Here is a 7,591-nt window from a genome sequence, read left to right as displayed (position 1 = left end):
GTAGAGATGAGGTCTCGCTGCCCAGGCGGGTCTCGAACCCGCAGGTTCAGGCAATCCACCTACCTCAGCCTCCCAAAGACGCGGGACTACAGGGTGAGCCACCGAGCCCGGCTAAATATTGTTTCTCTAGCCTAGGCAACATAGCAGACCACATCTCTATTAAAAAATCAAAAAATTAGCCAGGCTCGGTGGCTCAGCCTGTAATCCCGCGCCTTTGGGAGGTTGAGGTGAGTGGATTGCCTGAGCCCGCGGGTTCGAGACCCGCCTGGGCAGCGAGACCTCATCTCTACAATAAATCAAAAAAAAAAATCAGCTGGGTGTGGTAGCGCATGCCTGTAATTCCGGCTACTCGGAAGGCTGAGGTGGAAGGATCGCAGGAGCCCAGCAGGCGAGGCTGCGGTGGCCGGAAGCGGCCACTGCACTCCGGTCTGGGTGACAGAGTGAGACTCCAACTCCAAAAAAAAAAAATCAAAAAATTAGCTAGGTAAAGTGGAGTGCGCCTGTGGTTCAGCTAACCAGGAGAGGCTGAGGCAAGAGGATTGCCTGAGGTTGCTCAGACTCCCGTTATACTCCTGGGACACAGTCAAATTAGTCACATCAAGAATCTTCATGGCCAGGTTGTGGTGGCTCACATCTGTAATCCCAGCATTTTGAGAGCTGGAGGCGAAAAGATTGCCTGAGCTCAGAGGATCGAGACCAGCCTGGGCAACTTGGCGAGACCTTGTCTCTACAATAAATCAAAAAATTAGCTGGGCATGGTGATGTGCACCTGTGGTTCCAGCTACCTGGAAGGCTGCGGTGAAAGTATCACCTGAGCCAAGCAGGTCAAGGCTGTGGTGGCAGTGAGTTTGCCACTGTACTCCAGCCTTGGTGACAGTGAGACTCCAACTCAAAAAAACAAAACAAAACAAAAAAAATTCACATCTTAGTCACTTCATTAAAGAAGAAATGGGTTTTCAAATTCCTGAACCACGTCTTTCTTTTAGTATATAAAAAGCTTTCTTTAAGTAGCATAAAGCAAGATAAAAAGAATGCCCAAAATAGACACTATTACTTTTATTAGTCTGTTAATTAGGAGAGTGTATCTTCCTCATATTCATTCTCCTTATATGTGAACCTCTGAAAAATCAAAATTGTGTTTTTCCTGACAATATCCTAATTTGTTACTGCTCTTTTTACCACATTCCTCATTTTTTGCTAAAAACTACTGACACTCAGTTTGACCTTAGGCCAGAGTAAGAAAAGTAGGAAAACACATTTAATCTTAAATAACATTAAAATAATTCATCATGGTAAATTCTGTTTACAAATGTAAACAGAAATTATGTTTTTTGGTCTGAGATACAATGTTAGATAACATAATTATGTGAACTTTAAAATCATAAATACCACAAACCTAAACTAACTCAATCCCACTACCATATCCTAGTTTTCTGCCACATGCTGAACTTTAAATGCTGTAACATTTAAAGCTGTAAGCTGGCAATGACACAGGTGTGATTACTCAATATTATCTTTCTCATTAATAAACTCCAGGACAAAGAATGTTTCTTTCTTTGAATTAACTCTAAATTAAGCAATCTAATATTTGCTAGGAAATTACTTCTCCAATTATTGTAAAAATACAATAAAGAAAGCCACATAAATAATTTTGTTCCTCAAGTTTGTTTAAATTGGGGGCTCACTGTTGCCCAGGCACAAACACTGTTGCAGTGACACAAACACGCCTCACTGCAGCCTCAACTTCCTGGGCTCAGGCAATCCTTCTGCCTCAGCCTCCTGAGTAGCTGGAACTATAGGCACACACTACCACAGCCAGCTAGTTTTTTAATTTTTTTGTAGAGACAAGGTTTCACTGTATTGCCCAGGCTGGTCTTGAACTCCTGGACTCAAGTGATCCTCCTGCCTTGGCCTCCCAAAGTGCTGGGAGGCATGATTACAGGCGTGAGTCACTACACCCAGCCTGTTTCTTATGTTGACCTGTGTGTAGATCCTTTCTTAAACAGAGATTTCATGTTTGATATAGTTTTAAAAAGTGAAAATAAATATTTTAATTAAAATGATGGACAACTAGTTGATTATTTACTCATTATATTATACTATAGGCTAATACTCATACTTTTACTCATACTAAAAGTCAAATGTCTGCTTTGACAGCATTTTAATGCAACACATCAAAAATAATTCTTTGTTGAATTGCTGCATTAAAAATGTTCAACGTCAGAAAGAGCTTAAATGGGTAAATAATAAAATGATTTTTCCAATAAAACTGTTAAGATTCACCAAGCAATATAAAAATTGCTTTTTTAAATTGTCCAAAAGTGAAATTTGATTTATGAGATGTCCACAAGGGAAAAAAACAACTTTTTTTTTTTTGTGGTAGAGATTGGGGTCTCACTACGTTGCCCAAGCCAGTCCTGAACTCCTGGTCTCAAGTGATCATCCCACTTCGGCCTCCCAAAGTGCAGGAATTATAGTCATCAGCCATTGCACCTAGTAAGAACTGATTTCATATTAAGTGAAAATATCTACCAAGTGACATAAGACCAACTGTTTTCCTTACTCTGTTTTAAGTAAAAGGCATCCTAGTTACCAGTGTGTAATAAAAACTTCTCAAATCCTTAAAGATACAAATAAGATGTAATTAACTTAGTCTGGGTCACTATCATTTGATTTTTAATGTAGTACTGAGCACATTAGTTCACAGTAACAAAAAATCAATTTGTTTGCATAATAATATGTATGCATAATTCCCACCTCTTTATATACAGTAAAATATTCACTGTTTAATAGCAAAATCTTTAGTGAAATACCATCTACTTCCAATTTAGCATAGAAAACAATTTGCTCAACAAATATTGCTCCTCCACATAAAATAAAATTTTAGATAATACAAAAAATTGTCCTTCCAATATTTAGAAAAAATTACAGTTCTTCTCAACATTTGCACATTACAAAACAGAAAGTAAATTTGAGCCACTCCAACTTTAAAACCAGCATAGGCTGGGCACAGAGACTCACACCTGTAATCCTAGCACTTTGGGAGGCCAAAGCAGGAGGACTGCTTAAGCCCAAGAGTTTGAAACCAGTGTGGGCAACACAGGCAAAATAAAAAAATTTTTAAGCCAGGCTTAAGGCCAGTAATATTCACACAACAATATTTCAAATAGCATTCCTCTTGTTATTTTGCCAGCTAACACTAAAAGTTATTTGTACCATAAAGTAAAAAATAATTCTATCTCCAATATTGAAAAGACTCAGATAATTATCAGGGATGGGGGTAGTCTCACAGAATACGAGTATTTGACATTTATTATAACACATGACAAAGAACTGTCCCTGGTCCCCTGCATATTTGAGATGTAAATGTGTTTGCTTAAACAAAAGCTTTACATTCAGGAAATAACTGAGCATCTACCATTTGCTAAGGATAAATTCTTTAATGGTAAAAGCTATTACATATTACTAAACTATTTTAAAAATAATAAACATAGCATCTTTTGAGAAAACTGTATACCAATATGTCCTAACCAGTTTTGATAGCCATTAAAAGTTTTGTTGGATTTATACATTTTAAACACGTTGTGGTAATACACAGCAGGAACTGGTAGTCCCAGCAGTAACTTTCAGAAAAGCAGAGATGTTAGGGTTTACATATAATACACCTTTAAAAATAAAACAAGTTTCTTTAAAGGACTGATGAATGAAAATGTGTACATTATTCCTGGAAATTAAGAAACCAATTTTAGAAGTTATATTTTCCTTAAGACCACTAAGATACGTATTAAGGGGAAAAGTTTCCCCTAATTTATTAATTAGCTTTTCTCTCTACTTCCTCACTTTTAGATCCAACAAGTCCTAGCACTTACTGGGGTATATATGGCAAATGATTCTCTGGCTGGAAACTGTGACCAAGTCAGACAAGTCAAAATTGTGGAAGCGCTATCAGTCTTATAGAACTGAAGGGAAATAGAGATCTATAAAGGTTCTAAACCTAGATTGGGATAAAAGGGATCCTTTAATTTACACTGACAACAAAAGTATGACCAAAATGTAGTCTCTAAAAATACAATTTATTCTCCAATTACCTTACAAGTTTTTACAAATCCACTTAAACAGATAAACAACTAATCCTTCAAACTCAGCTATCCTAAGAACAAAGACCATTTGACTACTTTTCCCCCAAGGGACCAAATGTTTCAAAACTCCCTGGGAACAAAAGATATGCCTAACTTTTTAATAAATTTGCCTCTACAATTCTAACTTAAAACATTTATAGTCAACCAAAAACAAGCATTGAGAGACATGTTATTTCTAAAGTAATCATTCAAAATAAGATATAATACCTTAAGAAAGAAAGTCTCATTTCACAGGAGTCAAACATCAAAACAAAACTCACAGCAATGAAGCCAGTGTGAAGAAAGCTAGCAGACTGGAGGCAGGTTTCCCTATAATTTCTAACTTGATTTTTGTTTGAAGCCAAATCAGTCTAATTGCTTTCTGTGTCTAGACCTGTCCAAGGTCACTATGAAGAAAAACATGGGCACAGTGTTCCCTCCTATGGCTACATAAATCAAATTTATATGAATACACTGATTTTGTACGTTGAAGAGTAAGTTTAAAGTACTAACCTTCCAAACCACAGATCTTAACCACCTAGCCTATAAAATAAATGCACAATCTTTAAACAGCAGTGAAGGATTTGGGCTTATATACTCACTCAGAGCATAATACAAATGAGTGCTGTCCCCAAATCCCTATTCAAACTCTCCCATTACCCTCCTACCTTTCACTTTATAACAAAATATTTCTAAGATTCTAAGTAAGGTTGCATGCTCAGTCTTCCATGATGAAACTCACTGGTATGTAGAAAATGCTTAAGACAGTTATTTCAATAATTATTTTGTAGAATAGAACTTTATCATAAACCTAGTTTACATATTCACCATATGAAATAAATTCTGCTCTAAAATATCGACAATGGAATAAGGGAATCATAAAAGGGTGCACTCCCCAACCTTTTTAAGTACTATTGGATTGAAAGGCACTCCATCTTTCAGTTGCTTCACAATCAGAAGGGTCATTAAATGCCACTGATGGCTCACTCATATCCCACTGCTTAATTCAGCCCAAAAAGATGATCAACCTCCCACTATGGAAGTGATTAGAAATGAATTCTAATCATTCACTTTTAAAAATACAGTGCAATGACATCTGACACCATTTAATTTTCAGCCTCAGTCTATAAGATTCTGAAAATAGCATAAAATGGATTCAAGACCCTATTATGGTAATGTTTTATTTAAGGTCTATTAAAACAGACTAAATTCCACAATCCCTTAATAGGTAAATGGGCAAGTTTGGGGGGGGTTAAAAAAAAAAAAAAAAGCCTTACTCTTAATTTACCTAATAATGATAGTGTGCTGTAAGACAATTTTTAAAGGCAGCAAGGTATGGAGCTTTGCTTTCCCAATATAAAATCAACTTTGAAAATTCTTAAGGAAATCTTAAATACATGGGAAAATTTGATGCAAAACATAATAATAGGAAGAATAGCCTATCTACATCCAATGAAGTAACAGGTTTAGGCTTGTTTGTACAGCTCCCTAAAATTTAATCAGAAACAGAATACAAAAACCAAAATTTACAAAACTGATCAAGAGTTGGATAGGAAATGTTTTACTCTGAGATTAAAACATCAGATCACACAAAATAGGTTGTACTTATACACTTACTAAAACATTTTAATTTACTTTAGCATGCTGAAAAAAAAGATGGTTGGATTAAAGCGAATAAAAACTACTTTTGGTACCCAAATAATTTTTTTAACGTTTAAGAGCACCTATTATCACCACCAAAATTTCCAAGGCTATCTGAATGTTTTATTTCTTTTTCAAAAGTGGAGTAATTTTATTTGCCTCTGAGAGGAAAAAAAAACAATAAAATTAGTCAACTAAAACACAGATTGCAATTTGCAGTAAAGTCGACACATTTTTGTAAACGACTCAGGCAAGAAAAAAAGCCCAGTCTTTTCATGTAAACATAATAAGCCTGTAATATGCTGCAGACAAACGCACTGCATGGGGTGTGGAGGACCCGAGCTGATTAGATTACCACAACATCAGCCTGGGGCCGCCATTTTTAGAATCTGTAAAGGACAAAAGAGAGAAATTTCAGTTTTTACTCCCCATCTCGGTCATTAAAGGAAAAAACAGACTATTTTCCAATTATGTACTGATGTCTCCAGCCTAGAGTTGAATGCACCTCGCTTAATTCTCTCCAAGGTCTCCAGAACTGCAAACACCTTACGCTATTCACATCTCTAAAAAGGGAATAAAACAAGCAAAACGAGGCTCAATCTAGAGCTAACTCCAGCGATTTCTGACTTGAAATTGTATCGTTAAGACGGAGCCCCGCAAGGACGGATCTACACGGAACTGAGGCCAGTGAGAGAGAGCGCTCCGGATTGTTTCTTCTCCCCCCCAACCCGCTTTGCACAGTGAACCGTTTGTTTCTCGTCCGTGTCTGCTGCCTCAGGGTTTGTGCCAATCCCTTGGTCAAAATAAGCTCTTCCGAAATGAGCCATATTGTGGGTTCGCAGGCTCCCGCACAGTAAAGGACGGCGGCAGGCGAGAGGAGTGGGGGAGGAGACGGAGCGGGCTGGGTCCCGGGGTGACCACCTCAGGGGCGGGCTTACCCTCTCCCGGAGAGGATGAGGCGCTGTCTCGCTCTCCCACAGACACAGATGCCCAGGGCGTTCTTTCCCCCCCTTTCGCGTGTGCGAGGACAGGGTGCCAGAGGCGGCCGGGCAAGGCACGGGAGGAGAAAATGGGGCCTCCGCGGCGGCTCAGCACCTGAGCAAGACGCGGCGGAGCACGGCGAGCGCTGGCAGCTCCCGGGAGCGCTCCGACACCGGCCCCACCAACAGTCGCCAGCCTCCCGCCTCACTCCGGCGGCCTCGGCCCGCGGCCGATGCGGAGTGCGCCCCCTCCCTCACTCCCACTCTCAAGGGGGTTTAACTGCCAGTTTCCCCTTCCCCAACCCCAAAACCCGCCATAATGCTCCATTTCCAGGGACAGGGGACAGAAAGGATACGCTCGACGGGAACGAGCAACGTCTTGCCCCGGCAAAGACACCTGAGAGTCAACGTCGCCCCCCTCCCCAAGGATAAAGATGAGAGCCCTCCCTCCCCCTGGAAGCCCAAGTCCCCCAACCCCGCAAGCCCCAGGAACTCCCACGGAGGCGGCAGGCACTGACCTGTGATGTTCACACACCAGACACCCGAACCCCGTTATCGGCTCGATCCCCACGGAGTCTCTCCACACCTCCGCGATCCGGCGACCCCCAGACAGCAGCCACTGCGGACGCAGGAGCCGGCTCCACACACCCCTCCCCAAACAGCAGCGCGCAGCCTCTTGACCAGGAACCGAGGAGTCAGGGAGGGGGCACCCAGGCGGTCAACAGGAACGCAGAGGCGACGACGAGGCTGCTCCGAGTGTCTATGCCCCCTCTGTTGCCGCTCCCGAACTCAGGCACGGTCTCCGACTCGGCCCCCTGCGCCCGCTCAGTGTCACTGCCTCTCGCTCTGGGA

At 40.8% G+C, this 7,591-nt stretch overlaps 1 protein-coding gene across 1 annotated transcript in view; it reads right to left on the bottom strand.

Annotated features, from left to right (window-relative positions):
* Positions 1 to 7,591, bottom strand: part of KMT2E (lysine methyltransferase 2E) — a 111,324-nt gene extending 103,733 nt beyond the window's left edge. Inside the window, 1 exon segment of the mRNA XM_008071759.1 lies at positions 7,258 to 7,591. The gene's annotated coding sequence lies outside the window, so the exon portion shown is untranslated.

Source organism: Carlito syrichta, unplaced genomic scaffold (assembly GCF_000164805.1).
Source record: "Carlito syrichta isolate Samal-C Ts95f unplaced genomic scaffold, Tarsius_syrichta-2.0.1 Scaffold314713, whole genome shotgun sequence".
Lineage (NCBI taxonomy): Eukaryota > Metazoa > Chordata > Mammalia > Primates > Tarsiidae > Carlito > Carlito syrichta.
Note: the sequence above shows the minus strand (reverse complement) of the source record. Positions and strands in the feature narration are given on the sequence as shown.